General features: G+C 44.5%; 1 protein-coding gene across 4 annotated transcripts in view; it reads left to right on the top strand.

The window, feature by feature from the left end:
* The window catches only part of LOC101359291 (neurotrimin), a 1,230,303-nt gene that overhangs the window by 1,266 nt on the left and 1,206,666 nt on the right, over positions 1 to 22,371 (top strand). The window lies entirely within an intron of this gene.

Here is a 22,371-nt window from a genome sequence, read left to right as displayed (position 1 = left end):
CCAGTAGCAGGATTAGCCACTAGCCTGCTTGCTCCCACCCTCTGTCCTTTGAGGGGGGTCTTTCTTATGAAATATATCTGCACTCTTAGAGCTTAAGGCAAGCAGAGGAACTTTCCCAGGGGGTCCAGCAGCGCTCTCCCCTCGGGGCCAGTGCCCAAGGGAGACCCAGTCCTGCCCGGCTGTGTCCCCAGGGAAAGTTCACTCAGACAAGATGAAAGAGGTGCGGGCACTCAACCCACCTCACCCCCTTCTCCCCACTGCAATTCAGGATTTTTCTCCTCTCAATTAAGTCCTGAGCGCTAATCCTCTGACCTCTTTCTGAGGTAGGCTTTGGGGATGCCACTGTCCCCTGGATCCACACAAACTGGGCAGAGGGGCGCGGATTGGGAAGAATCAGATGTGTGCTGACCCCTGGCTGGGGCTCAGGGTGCAAGGCAAAAGGCAGCCAGAGGGCCTGAGTCAGAGGGCCCCTGGGGGATGGGCTTGGCAGGGGCACCCTTGGCTCTGTCTGCTGTGCCCAACCCTAGTGAGGCTCAGGGTCTCTCTCCTCCCCTTGGGCATTGCTGGTGTAAGAGTGACAGTGGCAGCATCCTTGGCTAATTCCTCTTACCTAACCTGGAGCTTAGCAGCAGCGTTTGTGTGTGTGTGTGCGTGCGTGTGTGTGCATGAGTGTACGTGTGCGTGTGTGTGTGCGCGCGCGCATGTCGATCACTGGCGCTTGTCCTAGGTGCATGAGGCTCTCAGTGAGCTCAGAGCCCTGACACTGGCAGTGGGGAAACTGAGTTCAGGCTCCTTGCGAGAAACAATTTCTATCATGCTGACGACAGAAATGAAAACTAACTAGGCAAGGTTTGGAGTGAGAGGTCAGAGGAAGGGAGAGGAAAGGCACCAAAGCCCTTAATGACCCCCATCTGTCCTGGGGTCTGTGCCTCTTCTATCTAGTGACATCAAACTCGAGACAGCAGCCAAACTTCCACTGTCAACAGCCCATTGGCCGCACGCCAGGAGCCCCAGGGCCATCCCAAATTTGCATATAAATTAGCATACATGACTTTTTTTTTATCAGAAATAAATGCAAGGAAGCATAATATTTGCTCAGACTTTGGCTCGTCCCTGAATAGACGAGTAGACAGTGGTGGTGCCCAGTTCTGCTGGGGGACTCTGATCTTGTGTCCTGTTCCTACCCTGGGGTGTGGATGATGGCTGTAGGGGTCTCTCCTTCCATTCTGCCAAATCCAGGATTTCCTAAGGAGAATAACGGCCTTATCTATGCTGCTCACTTCCAGTCTGCTCTGAATAGGCTTCCATGTGCCATAATAGAGCACAGGATGTCCAATTTTAAGGCAGAGTGACCCCCAAAAACCCCTGTACCACATCCCGGTCGGAAGCAGCAAAGGTGGTTATCTGTTTTCTCTTTCACGGGAAGGAAGCTGGAGTCCGCCAGCTATCTCTTATCAAACTTGGAGAAATACAGAGGCAGCCGAGGTCTTGCCTGCAATAATCCACCCCTATTGCATTGACCCAGTGGGACTAGTTAGAATGCAGTACACATTCCAAGGCAATTTTTTCTTCTCCTCTGTTTTTGTTTTAAGCTGGCTCTTTCTAGAGCTGCTACTTCTTGTGTTTCCTGCCTCTTGAAAACGTGTCTGTTGCTAGTGCCAGGTTATCGAGCCCTCCCTGACCTGCTCCTTCCCCCAGCCTAACCAGCAACCATGATCCAGCTTAGGGGAGGGAGTTTCCAGAACAACAGCACTGATTAGTGCGGCGGACAGGAGGGGGTGATTAGCTCCCCAGGGCTCTGGCCCTAAGATGCACCAGGGTTGATTAAGTTGGAGCTCCTCGTTCCTGGGGATGGGAGTGGGAAGCTGGATTAGGAGCTGTCCTTTCAGCACACCTCCCAACCTTCTACCACTGAGAGGCTCTCAAAGCCGCGGCTGGTATGCTGCTGCCTTTCTTTCTAGAAACCCGGCCACTTCTCCTTTGAAGGATCATTGTTCCTTGCAACACCTTCCGAGGAGCTTGGCTTGGTTCCTCTCTTCCCCTTCCAAATTTCTCCCATCTCCTCACACTCCACATCAGTGTATCTGCCCACTAGAGTTGTAAGCATGGGCCAAGTGGAAGGGGACTCAGCTAAGTTCACCCTCTCCTCTGCTCAGCGCCTAGGGTCTGGGTAGCACTCAGCTTGGCAGACCAGCCCGGCTCCTGCCTCTCACAGAAAATGTCTGGGTCCAGCCATTGCCTGAGCCGGGCAGGGCTCCTGAGCTGCCGGAGCCCAGTGAGACCATCACAGTGTTTACTAGCAAAGTGAAACATCGGGCTAGGGTGGAGGACCCTGGGCTGGCATGGGCATTTGTGGGTACTTGTTCATATGGCCAGAGTGACAGAGGAGCTTCCCAAAGTGGAGCTGGCCTAGCTGCCACGCTTGGAAATGCCACCGTGGGGTGAGTCACAGGGAGGTGAGAACAGCAGAGTGAATTCAGCTCACCTTCCTCCTTCCTACACTGGCCCTCTGAGCACTGGGTCATGGGCACCTGGACAGTCCCAGCAGTGACCAGCAAGCCTTGCTGCCTGAAAACCATTCTTGGGTTGCAGCCTTAGTCAAAGCTGGGCCTGGGGTGAGTCTTCCTTTTTGGTACATTTAAAGCCAAATATTAGCCCAAGAAGCCTGGACTTCTGTTGCTTCTCAATAAACTTCTCCTGTAGTGCTCGTGCTAAGGGGTGCTGAACTTGTCTTTAAAGGGAATCTCTTGTCCCCCTTGATGTCCTTGAGATCTCTTCATACCCTACGAAGTGGCAGAGTTTCTGAATCAATATGGAATGCATGATTTTGCCATGTGCAAGAAAGATGTGCAATGCTCGCAACTGCTGTCCACTCGTGGTGGAAACACAATTTGGATAGGACTCTCAGGTCTGGGACTTGGCTCTGATCCAAGCTTTTTTGGTTTGCAGCTCATGTCCTGCCTCTGCCTACCAACTAGAATGTTCCTTTGTATCTGGCCTCCGCAGAGGGCCTACAAACCCTTCAAAACCCTATACACGTGCCCTCTAGGGTTCAGGCAACTGCTCATGGGGAACAGATACATCTGAGCTCACACTCCCCTATGTTTTCTGTAGGGAAAAACATTTCCCTCTGTGAGCCTGCCTCCCCACCTGCCTGCCAGGCCAGGGAGCAACTCCCCTGGGTGTTGTAAGGACTCATTAATGCTTGTAACACTCCAAACATGTGGTGCTAAGTGGAACTCCATGCTGAGACTGGTTGTATTTATGCAGCTTCCTTCCTTCCTGCTCTGTTGGCTTGTTACATGTTTATTTTATGTCTACAGTCATTTGAAATTCAATAAAACAAATTAAACATAAAAACTGAGAACATGCAAAAATGTGGTGATAGGTGGCACCCAGGTTGGATGGGGGGGAGGGTGCCATTGGATTGGTCCTCCCCAATGTCTCTGGTGTCCTGGAGGTGGATGTCCCCATTCCAGGGACCACTGTGCCACTTTCCCCTGGTTCATACTTGGAAAATACGTTGAGAAGGGGTGGAAGAGCTTTAGAAGATACACGCAGGAAGCATGACTTTCCATTTGCCTATCAAAGAAGATTTCTGCATGGTAGAAATACTGGCAGGCAGAGAAAAGCACTGGGGGCAAACGCGGCCCAAAGGTAGGATTTTAGGGGAATAAGTGGCTCTAATTGACAAAGGGTGGAAGAATAAAGAAGACCCTATTCTCTGCTTTAACTATGATTGGTCAGTCGCCTCTGAGAGTCTTAAATTTTACTTTAAGTATTTATTTATGCAACCTTCTGAATTAAACCTGCTCTTGCTGTTTTGCTGCTTAAATTGACAAGATGTGTGTTTATCCAGTTTTCCTTTTTATTTTCTTTATTTCTCTGTCCTTCTTTCCTTTTTTCCCTCCCTACCCCTTCACTCCACCGTTCCACCATCTTTCCCCCTACTCTGCCCTCCCTTTCCTCTTTTCCTCTTTCCCTTCTTCTTTCTCCCTTTCGTTTTCTCTTCTCCTCTGTGGGGAAAATAATTGATCAGTTGACAGATCTAGGTCAAGCTGGCAGGGGCTGCTGTGCTTCATGCAGGCTTGCCTAGGAATGGGAGGGGAAGGCCTGTCTTCCCAGCACACAAGGAACCCAGATGACACAGTGGGATAGGAGGGAGGCAGAGCCAGTGAACCCAGGGATGAGTCCAGCCATCCTCGATAAAGGTACCTGGGATCCTACTGATTACAGAGTCTTCAGCTATTTGGTATCCATGACTTTGTAATTTTCCTTACCCAATTCCTCTGTACCTCTTTTCTGCTTTTTTCTCAGCTTCTGAACCCTGCTTGCTCCAATTTCTCTTATTCTTCCTTCTACTTGCCCCTCCTTTGCTCTTCTCTATTTTTCCTTCTCCTCCAAGACAGGAGATCACAGACTCTCCCCATTTAAGTCGTATTAGAAAAAGTGGCCCTTTGTTTATTTGCAAGAAGAAAAGCAGAAACCCTGCCAGAAGAGCTCTGTAAGTCATTTGCAAACTGCAAAACAAACCAACAAAGATGCACATTTTCACTGCTGAGAAGAGAGTATTTCAAGAGGGACTGTCAAGCTAGGAAATCAAATATTGGAAAACACACTCTTCGGCTCCGTTACTAAGGACATCTTAGGTTACTAAATTTGATTTTTCTGTTTTTGTTTTTGTTTTTTTAGCTTCTGTGAGAGTATTGCCCTTTGCAATAACAGACTGATGAAAAGACTGCTTGGTTTTGGCTTCTCTTGTTCATTCACGTTCACTCCCTGGTCCTGATTGCTTTGCTTTGGTATTGGCAGTTGTACCAGATTCTAACCCAGTACAAAGTCTGTTTAGTTGTTTACTTGTTCATTAGTTCAATCCACCAGCAGACATGTTCTGAGTGCCTACTAAGTCCCGGGCATTGTTTTAGACACTGGGGATATAACAGGGCAAAAACCAGCCAAAGAGTGGAGGCAAAGATCTAGCATCTCCCCAGACTTGTCTTGACTTGCCAGCCCTTTTAATGAATGTGGAAGCACCGACAGGAGCTCAAGAAGCAAGGGCAAATCCTCAATGTCACAGCCTCTGATTTCTTGTGCAAATGATGACGGAGTGCAAGAAAGCACCTGGCCTGCTATTTGTGTTTATAGAAAGCACATACCCTGGCTCTGTGTTAGTAATAAGTCAGAGGCGCTATACTTGCCACTCCATGTTATTGGTTGCCAGGAAGGATCTCCTGAGTTCTGGATGTGCTTGCAGTCAGTATGTGGGATGGTGAGAGCCAGTGTGAGTTAATTGGACTTGTGAGCTGTTCTCCATTGCATCTTGTCATTTAGATGATTGGTTGGTTCTTGGCACCACTGCACCTTGTCCTGCCTAGCCACTTCATTTGTGATCTGCCTTCTGCCCAACACTGAAGGGTCCAAAAAAAAAAAAAAAGACCAAGGAAGAATTTGCCTGGGGAAGCTAGTCTGCGTGAGGCAAAAGCTTGTTCAGTGGGCCTCTGTAAGGGTTAATACTTCAGGGTAGATCTAAGATGATCTCTGCTTTGAAGAACTCCTTTCCACTTGCTACCCACTCATCACACCCATATAGGTTCCTGGAGTAATTCAAGTTTATCATTACCGGGAGAAGTTTATTTGCTCTCAGCTGGTACTATTCAGTGGTTGGAACATCACCTTCTTTCAGTCCACCTACTTGTGTTTTCGGCCATATGTGCCCAGAGGAGGTGGTCTCCCTTGTGCTCACACAGTATACAATAGCTGTTCCTCATCATAGTAATCTGGATGCTTTAAAATGGTTGCTTAATTGTCTGCTTCTATCTGCATTTCCATAATGCTGGTGGTTATTACTCTTACCTTTTCTTATGTACAAGAACTATCTTTCTCATGGGCCCATGATTCTTCCAAATCTAGGGGCCTAGAGAAATTCTGTATCTTCAGACCCTATATCAAAACTCAGGAAGGTCCTCAGGAGGTAGATGGCATATGTGTTTATTTGCAGGAATCTTGCTCTCTAAGCCAGTCGTTCTCAAACTGCACCATAGAATCATCTAGGTAGCTTTATAAAAATAGCAGTATTTGGACCCTATCCCAGACCACTGGTGGCGCAGTGGTTAAGCACTAGGCTGTTAACCAAAAGGTTGGCGGTTCGAAACCACCAGCTGCTCCAAGGGAGAAAGATGAAGCAGTCTACTTCATTAAAAACAAAACCAAACCTATTGCCATTGAGTCAATTCTGACTCATAATAACCCTATAGGACAGAGTAGAACTGCCCCATAAGGTTCCGAAGGAGCAGCTGGTGGATTCAAACTGCCAACTTTTTGGTTAGCAGTCATAGCTCTTAACCACTGCACCACCAGGGCTCCCTGTAAACATTACAGCATTGGAAACCTTATCAGACAGTTCTACTTTGTCCTGTAGGGTCGCCATGAGCCTCAATCGATTCAACAGCAACGAGGTTTTTTTTCCGTGGTGGTGGTGGTGGTGGTTTTTTTTCGGCAATGGTGAGTTTCCACAAAGCTCCATTTGTAAGTCCGAGGATCAGGTCTCTTCTATCTAGCTTCCTCTCCCCCTCCCCAGGCATCAGTTAGTCAGCCACGTTGCTTCCATTGCTCTCCTTCTCATGGTCAATAAAGTTTCAATGCTGAGAACCTCAATGGCAATTCTGCAGCTTAATGTGTTCAGCAGAAGTGATGCTGGCTCCAGTCCTCAAGCCAGATCAGCTCCTGCAGTGCATGCAGGAGTGAAAACTTGTTTGTTTTTTGATGGAGTCAACAGACCTAAAAGGCGTGTGGGGAACAGAGCTGCCATGCAAACCTGTGTCATGTTTAGTCACTCGACAACCCACCCAACCACTGCCTTCTCAAAGTGTTCACACTGCTGTCAGCATCCCCAGAGTCACAACCAGCTTGGGCCATTATTGATGTCAACCCCGTCTCTGAGATCTGATACCTCAACGACTGTAGCTGCAGTTTGCTCTACCTTCTAGCTCCAATAATGGGGAGCTTGATGTCTCTGACTGATAGATTTCAGGAAGACAGGCAGCCTGGAGGAGGAAGAAGAAGGATAAGGGAACGCTCCTGTCTTCTTAAAGATTCCAGCCAATTGCTCTAGGTCTTGAGAGACCTTATAACCTGGTAGCTCCACAGCCAGATTGTCTGGGTCCAAACCCTGGCTCTGCCACTTTCTAGTTTGAGACCTCTGGCAATTTACTCAATCTCTGTGTGATTCAGTTCCTTCTTCTATGAAATGGGGATAATTATAGGACTTATAAGGTTGTTATGAGGATTAAATGAGTTAATGCAGATAAAAGTCCTTGGAGCACTACCTGGCACATAGTAAATTTTCCAATATTATTCAATAGCATTATGGTTGCTGCTAATAAATGCTACTAGCCACAGAAAAAGTCTGATGTTTCTTTGATGTTACTGTTCTTCAAATATTTGAAAACACTAGTTAGTTCCTTCCTGTTCTCCCCCAAATCTCCTCTCTCCAAAGCTAAATATTCTAAGCTTTTCCTCTTATTTCCTGTACAACCATCCGTAGAAAGGGTGCTGATTGTTCTTGTGTAAAGTCATTTTGGTTGCTCTACTCTTCTTAAAGTTTTCTTCCAGGATGGCCTGTCCTTATTCCAAATCCAAATAGCATGACGTCTCAGCTCTTTGGCAAGGCATGGGAAATCTAAATATCTCACTTTGGTTTTTCTCTCTCTCCAAATCCATTACACTTCACATGCTATGGTCTACCTGGCTTTTTCTGCTATTTCCCTCCTCAGAGCAGTTGTGCACACTGCTTTCTATGCTTAGTATTCTGGCTCCATCTTGACCTTGTCTACCTTGAAAACATTTCTTTAAAATTCGAGACAAAATTAAAGGCTCAACATCCTTTTGACCCTCTCATTGCTTCCATTATGCCTCCATTGGACTTGGACTTGCTTCTATTCATAATACCCACAATGCTTTAGTGTAGTTACATATTTACATGTCTCTCTCTCTTTACCAGATTGAGTTGCTGGAGGATAGAGACTGCCTTATTTATCCCTGAATTCCTAGCCCACCTGGTAGAGTATCTGGAAGATGTGTTTATAGAAGGAAAGAAGGGAAGGACAGTCTGAGATTCCATTAGGTTTTTTAGCAGCCATATAACTCTGTTGACTTAGGATGAGCTGCCCTTATTTGAACCTTCTTTATCCTATGTAGTTTTATTTTGTATTCAAGAGCCTGATCCCAGAACTTATCTTTTTCTAAGTCACTTTTTAGATTTTACTAATCTCTTCTTGCTGGCAAAATCCTCTTTGGACTGTAAAACTGTTGTCTTGTATATTAGTAATCCCACCTGGCTACAATCAGTCATAAACCATATGCTATAGGCAACTAGGTAATGGTAGATCAATGTTTCAGGTTAAACTTAACCGAGAGCAGAAAATAGTCACTCTAGTGGTGAACAGATCAGACTGATGGGGGAGGGGTAGCTTTCCAAACCTCTATTTGATTTCTGGGTGAGTGTTAGCATCAGAGGAAGCAATGAGGACAGGGAAGGTTGAGTATAAGAAAAGGAGAACATGACTGGAAGGATTTATTTGGTTGGAGAAGATGGAGTGGCCAAGTGTGTCTTCAAATCTATTCTTTTTCTCCTTCCACAAAGCTCTGTACTAGGGCATTTAGCGATCCTCCTAAACAACCAAGAGGAAACATTACTTGGGCACGGAAAATATTAATTGACAAGATTTTTCTCAATGCAATTGTTGATGCATGGACATCACAGTTGAATGAGCCATATTTCAAATTCTGAAAACAAGTAAGAGTTAGCTAATTGTTATGTATTTATCTTTTATTTTCGCTTAAAACTTCTTGATAGAAGGATTTAAACACCTTATTGCTGTGTTTTCATTACTTTCTCAGATTTATAAAACCTTATTCAAAGTCAAAATAATTTAGTCATCAAATTCAAAAACACTTTCATAGACTTCTAGAGTTATAAGATACTTTAGAATTTTACTTGTCCAGTCTCTCACTCAAGGCAACAATACCACCTGAATGATGTTTATATAATTCTGCTGAATAATTCCAGAGATTTTCAGTGAACAGACATTCACTACCTGAGTTGGTGATTCTGCCTATCAAAATCACACCTGGATATTGTTATAAGCAGGTGCCCTAGTCTGACTCACAAAAGTTCTTGTTGAGTAGATCAGAGTACGGCAGTGTTATCTATTGTTCTAAAAGATATACATATGATTCTATTGTGCAACTTGGGTTAAGAACAACTAATATTATCATCTTTTTCATAGTATCAACTCTTTGAGAAAATACTTTTCTATTTTGGCAGGCACTTGTGATGCCTCCTTAATATCAATTCTTTCCTTTCTCCTTATAAATAGTATTCTAACAATGTGACCATTTAAAATACTCACCTTCTAGATTCCCTTATAGGTGGGAATGGCCACATAACCCATTTCTGACCAGTGGAATGAAAGCACAAGCTTACTTCGTGGGGTTTTGAGGATTATATGCAGATTTCCTGTGCCTTTTGCACCTTACCTATCCCATTTCTTTTTGCTGGAGAGACTGGCACACTACCTGGAGATTCAGGATCCCACTTGTGAACAGGAAAACAAAGGACACATATGAAGAATGGCAGAGGAGGAAACTCTTCAGGTGAACTACATTAACTTGTTATTTTCATAGGTCAAAAATTGTTGAACGCAAGCAATTTCACGTGGCTCATTCTAATAAAAGGAGATCAGGTTTAAGATAACTTCTTTTTAGCAGCTAGACTAGATTTCAAATGTCTATTTTCACACTTTTTATCACTTACAAAAAACAAATCCCTATTTAACTAGGTTTCTGTTACTTGCAGCTGAATACCATCCTAATGGACCTATGTGGAAGAAAAATCTGCCTCTCCGTAACTTCTGTCATTTAGAGCTACTCAGAATATAATTAATATTGAGTGATCCACTTTCTTAAACATGACTGTCATGAACCCTACCTATTTTATGCTGACATTCCTAGTTCCTTCTCATGACCATCGTATGGCATAGTTTCTACACCACTCATCATCCTGATCACCGTCTTCTGAACATGCTCCAGTTTGATAATGACCCACTTAAAAGGTATCACCAGAGAAGATTCTTCCAGATGTAGTCTACTTGGACTGTTACCTAACACATTTTGGACCTTACAGTTATATAGGTCCACTCTATGATCAGGCTAGTTTCTTTGTTGTTGCTGTTGTTGTTTTTAAGACATACCACACTGTTGACTCATGTTGAGTTTGTATTCACTTCTTTCACAAAATATGCTATTAAGCAAGAGCTTTCCCATTCTTGCTTACAGTTGATTTTTTGTTAAATGTTTATTTTAAATGTCTGAAATTTCAGTGTAGTTGGTGTCCAGTATTTAAATACTTTGAGATTATTTTTGGATCCTGGTGAGCTATCACCATCAGTTTTGTGTCCTCTCCAAAAGACATAAACATGTCATCTCTACCTCATATAGGTTAATGCTTAAAAAAAAAAAAAAAGCAACATAGTACACCCAAAGGTGCAGCCAAGTTCTTATTTACATTTTTATTTAGTTCGTTCCAGAATTATTTATTTATAACCTACTATGTTCTAGGCAAGAAGCCCTAGTGGCACAGTGGTTAAGCAGTTGGCTGCTAACTGAAAGGTCAGTGGTTTGAACCCACCAGCTGCTCCATGGGAGAAAGATGTGGTTCTGTAAAGATTACAGCCTTGGAAACTCTTAAGGCAGTTCTACTCTATCCTACAGGGTTGCTATGAGTCAGAAGCAACTCGATGGCAATGGGTTTGGTTTATGGATGTACTAGGCATTGGAGATGTAAACAGCAACAAGACAGAAATAGTTTTTTCACTCAGTGAAATAGACAATCAATACATTGTGGTAAGCGCTGGGATAACAGAAAATCATGTTTGCTATGGTAGCATCAGATTCTGAATGTCAGAGAAGTCTTCTGGAAGGAAGTGATGTTCAAGCTGAAACACAAAGGTGAGTAGATTTAGCCAAGGTAAAAGAAGAGATGAGTATTACAAATAGGAAAAAAACTGCATGTACGAAAGCACAGTCAAGAGAGCATAGTAGGAATTCAAGAAACAGAAGCACAGTCTGACTGAACTGAATGCATTTGTGTGGGGGGGTAGAAGTAATATAGGTAGAAAGACAAGGTAGAGAGCTAGGCAGAGGTCAGAACTTGAAGGGACTTATACCAAAATCAAAAAACCAAACCCACTGCCTTTAAGTCGATTCCAACTCCTAGCAACTCTACAGGGGGATAGAACTGCCCCGTAGGGTTTCCAAGGCTATAAATCTTTATGGAAGCAGACTACCACATCTTTCCTGTGAAGCAGCTGGTGGGTTTGAACTGCCAACCTTTTGGTTAGAAGCCAAGCACTTTAACCACTGTGCCACTAGGGCTCCCGAAGGGCCTTCTAGTCCTTATTAAAGATCTTATGCTGAGGGAAGTGGGTGCATTGGAGGATTGGTTGTATGCCAGGTCATGTAGTAACATGATCAGATTTGTATTTTCAATTGTTACAAAATGTTATTTGGTTTATTTGAAAATAATAAAATGTCACTCTAGTTGCAATGTGAGAAGTGGATTGAAAAGAGACAAGATTGGAGGAAAGAAGCCTCTAAGGAAGTGTGGTAGCCAATCGGGCAAGAGGTGACCAGGGTGAGCACTGCAGAGATGGAGAGACATGGAGGTATTCAAGGTTATGAAGGTAAAGACTTGGACAGGAAAGGGGGGTTGATAGGTGATAATGAGAAAGGAAGAATGATTACTGGTTTCTTAGTGAATGGAGCATGGCTATTAGGGTGATGAGTGAAGATGGGGCATGACAAGTTTGAAGGTGCCTGCTGGAATTGATGACGAGCTCTCCAATATCAAGTTAGCTAGATGGGTCTGGAGCTCTGGAGAGATATATGAGATTGAGCAAAGGTAGTCATCAAAGTACATATAATTAGTTACCCATGAAGAGAATAGAGAGTACATGAAGAGATGTGTGGGCAAAGTACTAGTATTTAAAGGTTGGGTAAGGGAAGAGATCTGTGAAAGCAGATTGAGAAGGAGTGGTCAAAAAATAGGGGAAAAGCCAAGAGAGATAATGGTATAGAGGTCAGAGGATATGTTAGCAGTGTCAAATGTGCTGTCAGATCAAGTGCGAGTATACTTAGTAACAAGAATAGCTTTGTAGGATGGAGCCATGGTGGAGATGGCAGTGGGATGAGGAACTGGGGATAGCAAATGCAGATAATTATTTCGAAAGGTTTTTTTTTTTTTTAAATACAGGAAAAAAAAAAAGAAGAAGAAGAAAGAAAAGTATTACAGAGAAGTGCAGTTGGAGAGTATTTTGTTGTTGATTTTGTAATATGGGAAAGACCTGTTTAAATGCTGATGGGAAGGGGTTGGTAAAAGGCAGGAATGAAAGGAAGATACAGAGCTAACTGACCAAGTAAGGTCCCTGAGGAAATGAGGGGGAGGAAGGAGTGACGAACCAGGAGCACAGGTAGAATCAGTCTTGACGAGAAGGAGAAAGACCAATTCCATTACTATTAAAGGAAAGGAGAAAACTATTGGAGTAGATCCATTACGATTAGATTCAGCTGTGAATGGCAAAAACTCCACACACAGGATGACTTAAATAAGACAGAAGTTTATTCCTCTGTCCCAAAACAACTCCATGATGTCTGGACATGGCTGGTGTGGTGTTCTTTAAACTCAGGGACCCAGACCCTTACCATTGTTTTGATCTGCTGTATATGGCTTTGGCCCCATGGTATAAGATGGCAGCATCTGTGTGCCAGGCCCTGGGATGAAGAAGAGATGAATAAGAAGGGGCAGAATGCACACATGTACTGTCCCTTAAAGAAGGTTCCTGGAAGCTAGCACATGGACTTTTCACATCCCACTGGCCAGAACTTAGTCACACTGTCACATCTAGCTGCAAGGGGGTTTGGGAATGCACTAACCATTTGGCATGACCACATGCCCAGACAAATTCAGAGGTCTACTGCCATGGAAGAAGGGGCAGGTGAATACTAAGAGACGATTAGCTTTCCTTGGCACAGTAGAGATGCAGGTAAATTTTTCAGCTGGTGGCAGGGAGTCAAAGGAGCTTGTATTTGATGGCTTTCATTTTCTCTGAGCATGATGAAAATGGTGTGTGTTTGTATGCACGTGTACACAGGCCCGTGTGTGTGTTCATATATCTTCAGGCTGAAATATATATATATATATATATATATATATATATATATATATATATATCTTCAGGACTGAAATACTTGCTTGTGTAATGAGGGAGTGCTGACTGGTAAATCAAAAGGATTTCACTCAGTGTTAATCGCTTCTTATAACATTCTCTTTTCTCAGGTTTTAAAAATATAATACAATCTACTCCCACCTTTTTGGCTGATATTTCTCCATCTCTTTTTCTGGTTCTGGTTTATCATTTGGGGAATGGAATCAGACCGTCTCCCCTAAACATGCTCAGAACTCATCTCCTATTCCTTTCTTGCATTATCTCTAAGGAATTACAAAATACAATTTACAGAGCATATCCATATAGAACGCAATTCTTGATCTCCTTACCAATCATGATATGTTATTCTCATCTAGGTTCTATCATTAGCTGTAACTTTAGGAACTGATTTTTTCTTCCAAACTTCTACTTTTCTCATCTATAAAATGAGGATATTTAAACTTCCTTGGAAGATAGTTTTCATATTTAAATGAATTATGTATGTGAAATCTCTTGTCACTCCATACATATTAGAAAAGTAAAAGCTAACAATTTTATGAGGTTTATTGAAGAGGGCAGGTGTTAGTGACTGTACCTCCCCCTCAGAGCCATCATTAGCTCCTAGATTTTCCTAGCTCCTACCCCTAGAATCACTCACCAAATCCATTCAGCTCTGCTTTTTCAATGATCTTCTCTATCTGTCCCTCCTCTCCAGCCTCTATCACTGGCTCAGTTCAGGTTTAAATCATTGTTTGCTGGACTGATGCAGCCTCTTACTAGGTCTTCCTGCTATCTGTTCACAGCCCAGTTTAGTCCATACTCCATCTTATCAGTGATTATCTTGCTGGAAAAAAAGTTTTCAGCACAGGTTTTTGTTTTTGTTTGTTTGTTTGTTTTTCCTTAAAATCTCCACATCCATGCGGACATGGTTTCCAAGATAAAGCACAAGTCCCTTAACTTGGCATGGAAGGCCCTGCTTTTCCTTGCTCTATCTCTCAAGACTCTCCTGAACATTCTTTGCCCCACTGACCATCTCATTGGCCCTGAACACAGCCTGCCTGCCTGCAGCCCAGTGCCTTTGCACACACTGCCGTTCTGCCAGCAATGCCCTTCCTGCTGTATCTAGCATGGTAGAACACTCTACATACTTGTTTTAATGTTGCAGATAATGGAATGAATAAAGAATTTTAAAAGTTAAAAAAAAAGAACTAAAGTTTTCTGAGACCCACTCTTACCCCACCACTGGCATCCTTAGCCTCACAAAGGTTTCCTTGTCTCTAATAATCCCCAGGCAGATGGAGGAATCTGTACAACACACCAAGTTATAGAGCAGAGCTTCCCAAAACTGTGGCCTCCACAAGAGCCCCAGCAGCATCCCCTGGAGACTCATTAGAAATGCAAATCCTCACTTCATTACCAAAACCTACTGAATCAGAAGTCTGAGGCTGGGCCCTGTAATCTGTGTTTTAGGAAGTCCTTCAAATGATTCATGCTAAATTTGAGAAGCACCGACTCAAGGAGCTATGAAGCACAAGTTGGAGGATGAGCTTATTTGAAAGAACTGTTCCCAGGTCTGGGCACTGCAGGTGGTTAAGGAGGAAGTGTTTCTCAGGGAAAGGGGAAGCAGACCTCAGGGGCCCTGCCCTCATGGGAGGGGTCTCAGCTTCTCTCAAATACACACGCCTTTGAAAAAAATCAAGAGGACAAAGGAAGTTTGGTGGTACATAGCGGTATAGGAAACCCTGGTGGCACAGTGGTTAAGAGCTTAGCTGCTAACCAAATGGTTGGCAGTTTGAATCCACCAGCCACTCCTTGGAAACCCTATAGGGCAGTTCTACTCTGTCCTATAGAGTCGCTTTGAGTCGGAATTGACTTGACAGCAGTGGGTATTTTTTTATGGGAAGCTATATAAATACGTAAACTATGTATGTGAACGTATATTCCCTTTTCCTAAGGTTACCAGATTTACCAAATAAAAATTAAAGACGCTCAATGAAATTGAATTCCAGATAAACAACAAATATTTTTATTATGCATGACACATGCTTATACTCAAGTATTCGTTGCTTAGCTGAAATTCAAATCTAGCTGAGCACCTTGTGTTTTTTGTTGTTGTTGTTGATTTGTTTTTGTTCTTAATATCTGGCAACCCAGTGTCAGGTACAAAAGGAAATATCTTGATTAGAATCAGGTGTCTAAAGGCAGAAGTAAATTTTAATAGCTTATTTATTTACTTTTTTAATGGGGAAGTATATGATTTGACAGCGAAGAAAAAGAAGAGTTGCTCTTTCTGGCTCATCGGATCATTTGTATGATCTATATCTGGGGGGAAAGAAAAAGAAAGAATAGAATATAGAAAGAAACAAAATAGGGTTTGAACTGGCCGAGATGCCAAAAATTCCTCCCTTCACTTCGAACAACTGACCCCCTATTCTGACCAGCCCTGGAGCCACATCCACCTCAACAGAAATGTCAAACAACGGTCAGGGAGCCACAAAACTCCTTCCCTCCCTCACTCCTTGCGGCCCTGGTTCCTAGGCAGGCGTGTGGCAGCCAACCCTTACCTGTCGCAGGTACCAGGGTGCCCTCCGCGGGTGCGCCCAGGGTGCTGCGCTGGGAGATGAATGGCAAGCTCCCCAACTAGATGTAGCCGAGGGAGCGGCTTGCTGACAGAACAATTTGCTGGAGCCCAGGATGTCCGCCTAACTTCGGCAAAGCGGCAGCCGGGCGTCAGGAGAAATTGCAGGATTTATCCCTCCCCTGGCGGGAGGTTTTCCGCAAGCCGGGGCCCTTCCCGCGGCGCTCTGCAGACCCGCAACCTGGGCGTACTCTGCAGCAAGGCTCCCAGACCTGTGGACGAACACGGAAAACGTCTCCTTTTTGTTTCTTTCCCGACGCGCTGGTGTTTATGGAAATGACTGGAAAAGCAGTTTTCGGCTTATTTCCGAAGCTTAAGGGCTTCCTGAGAAGCCTATTATTGAAAAATCAGAAACTGAAAAGCAACTTCTGAGACAATGAATCAGCAGCCCAATGACTGTGTGTAGTGCTGAGTGTACTGTAACTGGCTGCATTACAAATAGGAACTCCCCTGGGATTCAGTAATCAAACACGTGGCAACAGGTTGTCTGTTTCAACAGAGTGAGTAATCAAAGGAGATTTGCAGTTAATCCAAATATAACAGACGAGCATCCAAGAGAAGCCCAGGAAAAGGAGAAACTAGAAGGGTGAGGGTAGACCAGAAGCTTTCTGATTTGGAGAATCTCCAGGAGCCCAGGAAACCCCGGTGGCTTAGTGGTTAAGAGTTCAGCTGGGCTGCTAACCAAAAGGTCAACAGTTCAAATCCACCAGGGTCTTACTAGAAAACCCTGTGGGGCAGTTGGTACTTCGTCCCAGTAGGGTCGCTATCAGTCGGAATCACCTGGATAGCAATGGGTTTTGTGTTTGGGTTCTAGGAGCCCTGCTGGCACAGTGGTTAAGAACTCCGCTACTAACCAAAAGGTCAGCCGTTCAACTCCATTCAGCGCTTCTTGGAAACCCTGTGGGGCAGTTCTACTCTGTCCAAGGGGTCTCTAAGAGTCAGAATCGACCCCAGACAGCAAGTTTTGGTTGAGTCCCTGTGAGTTCCGAGTGCAGTTGAGAGAAGCTTATGTTGGGGTGGAAATGGAGTGACAGGCAGTGAAAATGTCATCTGTCAGTTGAGGTACCAACTACGTAGAAGGGAAACTGAGGCTTGGCAAGGCCTTGAAGCAAACCAAAAAATTAACTTCAACACTTGTATGTTTTGCTTGGTCGACAATGTAAAATTTGGGAGGCAATTAGCCAGCAATCTTTGTTTGGTTCAAAATTCTGAGTCCTATCCTGGATTAATGAGGCACTGGTGGTTAAGTGACAGAATTCCACTTGGGAGACCTGGTTCAATTCCCAGCCAATGCACCTCAGGTGTAACCCCCACCCTTCTGTAAGCAGAGGCTTACAAGTTGCTGTGATGCTGAACAGATTTTACTGGAGCTTCCAGACTATGATGAACTTAGAAGAAAGGCTTGGTGATCTTTTGAAAATCAGCCAGTGAAAACTCTGTGAGTCACGATGGTCTGATCTGCAACCAGTTATGGGGATGGCGAGCAGCACTGGGCAATTGTGCCTTGAGTTGCCATGAGTCTGGGGCCGACTCCATGGCAGCTAACAAACAACGACATACTGGATTGAGTGGTGGGTGTGAGGTTAGAGGTGGAGAAAGATTTGCTCCATTTGGGAGGTGCTACCATGATCAGAATCCAGCTGGTTTGGTTTTATGTTTGTCTGTTTGTTTTTGAAGTAGAAAATAATGGCACAGGCCTGGAAGAAAGTGGTACTGACCTGAATTTCAGGGACACAGCCAGTGGTTCTCAAAGCACGGTCCTGGGGCAGAAGCATCAACTTCACTTGGGGACTTTTAAAAATGCAAACTCTTGGCCCTGCTACAGACCTACTGAGTCAGAAATTCCAGGGACGGGGCCCAGTCATCTGTGTATTAAGAAGCTCTCTGGATGATTCTGATGCAGGCTGAAGCCTGTGAACCACTGGTGAGTAAGAGTTCTGCAAAAGACCTCTTTCAATTGTTCAAAAGCAAAGATGTCACCTTGAGGACTAAGGTGCATCTGACCCAAGCCAAGGTGTTTTCAATGGCCTCATATGTATGTGAAAGCTGGACAATGAATAAGGAAGACCAAAAAAGAATCAACACATTTGAATTATGATGTTGGCAAAGAATACTGAATATACCATGGACTGCCAGCAGAGTGAACACATCCGTCTTGGAAGAAGTACAGTCAGAATGCTCCTTAGAAGCAAGGATGGCAAGACTTCGTCTCCTGTACTTTGGACATGTTATCAGGAGGGACCAGTCCTTGGAGAAGGAGATCATATTTGGTAAAGTAGAGGGTCAGGGGAAAAGAGGAAGACCCTCAACGAGATGGATTGACACAGTGGCTGCAAAACTGGGCTCAAGCATAATGATTGTGAGGATGGCACAGGCCCAGGCAGTGTTTCGTTCTGCTGTGCATAGGGTCGCTATGAGTTGGAACCGACTCGATGGCACCTAAGAACAACAACAAATACTGTGTGCCAAAAAAACAAAACAAAACCCACTGCAGTCAAATCAATTCCGACTCATAGTGACCCTATAGGACAGAGTAGAACTGCTCCATAGCGTTTCCAAGGAGTGGCTGGTGGATTTGAAATGTCAACATTTTGGAAATGTTTTATGTGTGGTATTTTATTTCATCCTTTCTCCAACCTTGTGAGACAGGTGTTATAGATATTATTTTATGGCTGAGAAAGTTTTGGCTCAGAAAGGCCAAATTGCCCAGGTTTGTATGTTTCTCTCCACCGACACATGCACACTTTGTCCCCAGACAACTTTGGGTGCTACCTACACAGAACAGCTGCCAGCCTGGCAGTTCCCCCATTCTATGTTTCCATCCCTCCCCCACTCCACCAGGCTCCTCGCCTCATGTTAATTTCCCACCTGAGTACTGAGTACTTTATAAATAGCAAATCTAAAATGAGTTTTCTACCAGCGATCATTAGCTCCCTTGACATCCATTAAACATTCTCGCAAGCAGAGTGAAGTGACAAAAGGGATTGATTTTTACAGTAGGCTTAATAAGGAAAAAGAAAGAAAGGTGTTGACAAGTCCCCCCTCCCCTCCCCCCGTTTTTTTTGAACCCAATATCAGGGAGGAATTTGAAATCAGTCAAATGACTTTGATCTGAAAAAAAGAAGGGTGGAATTGGGGGCAGGAGGAGAGAGGGTGGGAGACAGAAGCAGCTTTCCCAGCCCCAGCTCAGCTCATGTCTGCATCCATGACAGGTAAATATAAAGCTAGTTACCCAGTGCCAGGCACCAAGATGAGTATGTCAGATTTAATGCTTCAAAATATATAGGTCCGAGGTGGGGAGGGAGTGGGGTCTGGGCGAGGAAAGAGGACAGATCTTTTGCTGAAACTATTGGAAGCATAAACGTGTTGATACAATAGTTGCAAGTCAGAGGAGGCTAGCCTATGAGGCACTGTAGCTGAAAATTTAACTTTGATTTCAATTTTCATATTTGTCAGCAATAATTAGATTCAAGAAATGTTTTGCCACTGTTCTAAAATACTAATAAGTACAATCCTTTGTAGTGTGGTTAATGGAGTCTTTTTTTCCTAGTGGTCTAGAAAAATTCCATTAAAGTGAAAAGTCATACTGTATTACAGCACTTCAACATACATTGACTCTACTGCCACAGTAATATCATCGCCTGAGACTGAAGCCCTCTGTTTAACCACAGAGCAGCTGGCTGGGATGGTGGTTTGGGCTAATACGCCTCAGCTGCCTATTGGTTCTGACCTGGAGAGACCTCCCTGGTTCACGGGTGGTGGCGGGGGAGCCAGCAAGAGGGAGAGGCGAATTCAGTAAAGCAGTGTCCTTTGAAGGATGTGGTCTTATAAGCACCGCCTCCTGGAACAGGGGTAGAAGAGGGAACAGCTGATGGCCAGGCACACGCCTGGCCATTGCTGGGAAATGTGATTCCTGCTGGGGAGAAGAGATGCATTTCTTTTCTATCAATCGACCTGGACATCTTGTGGTTTAATGATAAAGCCCCAGTAGCAGAACCTGCTAAGTACCCTCCTCCCAATCCCTGTCCCTCTGGGAAAAGCTATGTTCTCAGAGGTCTGTATTTTCCAGCAGTCTTTCCCTGGGACTCCCTGCAGGCCAGAATGTGGGGGATTGGCTCCCACCTTTTCAGCGAAGGAGGTAAATGACAGCGCGTACTTGGTTCCGTGTAGGATACTCATGGGAGTCCCTGAGTCGTGCAAATGGTGAATGTGCTCGGCTGCTAACCGAAAGGTTGGCAGTTTGAATCCACCCAGAGGTGCCTTGTAAGAAAGGTCTGGTGATTTACTTCCAAAAAATCAGCCATTGAAAAGCCTGTGGAGCACAATTCTACTCGGACACACATGGGGTCACCATGAGTTGGAGTTGACTCCACAGCTTGGTTTTTGGTAATACCCATACTCCAGAGAGTCGATGCCGATGAAGACCATGCCTGGAGCATCCTCACCTCCTTCTACCCTACTTTAGACAACGCTCCCTCCCTCCAGTTAGGGATTGTCATGTGCTGGCCTGTTTGAATGGCTGGCATCTCTCCAGGGCATCCTCTCCTAGGTATACTGCTTCTTTAGACAGCGCCTTGTGTGTGAGCTCTTTGAATCCCACCGACTCAAGGACCCTGTCACGACACTTTTAATTTGCCTTCCCTGAATTCTGAAGAGAAACCCCAAGCTGTAAGTTCTCAGTTATCCATACTGGAAAAAAAAAAAAAAAAGAAGAAGAAGAAAATCCAAGGGCCTATGTGATTTCCTCATCTCCCCAGCATGCCCTCCTTCATATTAAGTTATGCTTTGCCTGGCAAGTAGTAAAGGGCTTGGAATTTACTATCCATAAACCATTTTGAGAGGCGATGCAGGAGTGTGCTACATGGGTACGGGAAGCCTGGCCAGGTATAAGAACTCAACCTGAATAAACTGCAAATTGCAGAAGCCACGGGGGCCTTCCCTTGGCCCATGCATTCTCAGAGCACCTCTTTCCTCCCTCTGTCCCCGCCAGTCACCACTGAGCCGCCGCCTCCTCCTGCCTGGTGGCATGTGCCAGATCTTATGCCTGGGCAGCACTTGAGGATGAAAGAAGGAAGGGGATATTAAATCCGCCAGTGATACGCATGGCAATTGGGAGAGGCTTTTGTTGTGTCATTCCCTACCGCCTTCAGCCTATTAAGCAAACAAAAGTGCTTGTGGAATGAGAAATGTAAATGGCCAATGGAAGTCAATTAATCTTAGATGTTCAATTCCATTAATAAGGCCGCTTTTTAATAGGCGGCTCCGGCAGCAGCAGCAGGCAGGCCGGGAACTGATGTCTTCTCTGTAATTGTATTGCAACTAATAGGATATGAAGAAAATCGTACTGGAGAACCAGGTCTTTCAACAGTGTTTTCCAATCAGCTGAAATAATGACTTGCAGTGGAAGCCTTGAAAAGTAATGACACTTAAAAAAAATACATCATCCATTGATATCCATTATTCCAAATCCTGAGTTGGGATTTCTGCCTTTCATTCCTTCTCTTGTCCTCCAATCAACCAAACAACCAATCAATCAGTCAATCACTATCTCCCCTGCCCCCCACCTCCCTTCTTCATCTCTTCTCCATCACTCACAAGCAACAGCCAAAGCCCAGATGAGTCTTGTCACCTGTGGATGGACTCCCAGGCAGATGAGCCCATCTTGGTCCTCAGCCTTTTACTTAACACCAGCCCTGGCTCTCAGGGTGAGATACCTTTTATGCCTATTTGGAAGGTCACTGCCATTGAAAACCCTACGGAACACAGTTCTACTCTGAAAAAAATGGGATCGCCGTGAGTTAGAATTGACTTGACAGCAACTGGTTTACTGGTTACCTACTTAGAAATCAAGGGGGATGAGGAGAGGCAAGGTGGTGTAACAGACAGGACACTGGAGGAGACTCAGTGTTGGTTCTTAAACTCCTTAGCTGAGTGACTCTGGACGTCTCTCTGGGTCCTCATCAGAAAGAGCCCTTCAAGCTCTGAAACATGGAGAATTTGCTGAGGTTTCAAAGAGCAGGCTGGAGGGAAAGCCAGCATCATAGCATTCCGGAGTCAAAGCAGTCCTTCTATGAAGGGGGCCCCTATAAAAAGGGTGTACTCATTATTTAATGTCTATCTGCAGAGAGGCTCTGTGGGAACCAGGTATATCAGAATTAACTTCAGCTTTGGAAATGAAGCCTGCAGTGCCTTCTTATTCACTGATAAATTTATTTATTCATTCACTCAGTCATTCAACAAACATATACAAACATGTACAAGGGGCTTGCTATGCACTGTTCTCAGCTGTGGGGATGTAACAGAGAATAAAACAGATGAAAAACAGTCCTTGCCCTTATGGCACTGTCAGTCCCTCCCACTAGCTACGATGTGATGAATTGCTTTTTATATGGTCTTGCTCACCATGATCTTGTAACTCCCACCAATAATTGGGTGAGACTATGCAAATAAGGTGTTTGTGGCCCACCAAGG

The sequence above is a fragment of the Trichechus manatus genome, unplaced genomic scaffold (assembly GCF_000243295.1).
Source record: "Trichechus manatus latirostris isolate Lorelei unplaced genomic scaffold, TriManLat1.0 scaffold00064, whole genome shotgun sequence".
Taxonomy (NCBI): Eukaryota; Metazoa; Chordata; class Mammalia; order Sirenia; family Trichechidae; genus Trichechus; species Trichechus manatus.
The sequence above is the reverse complement of the archived record's forward strand: the minus strand, read 5'-3'. Positions and strand labels throughout refer to the sequence as shown.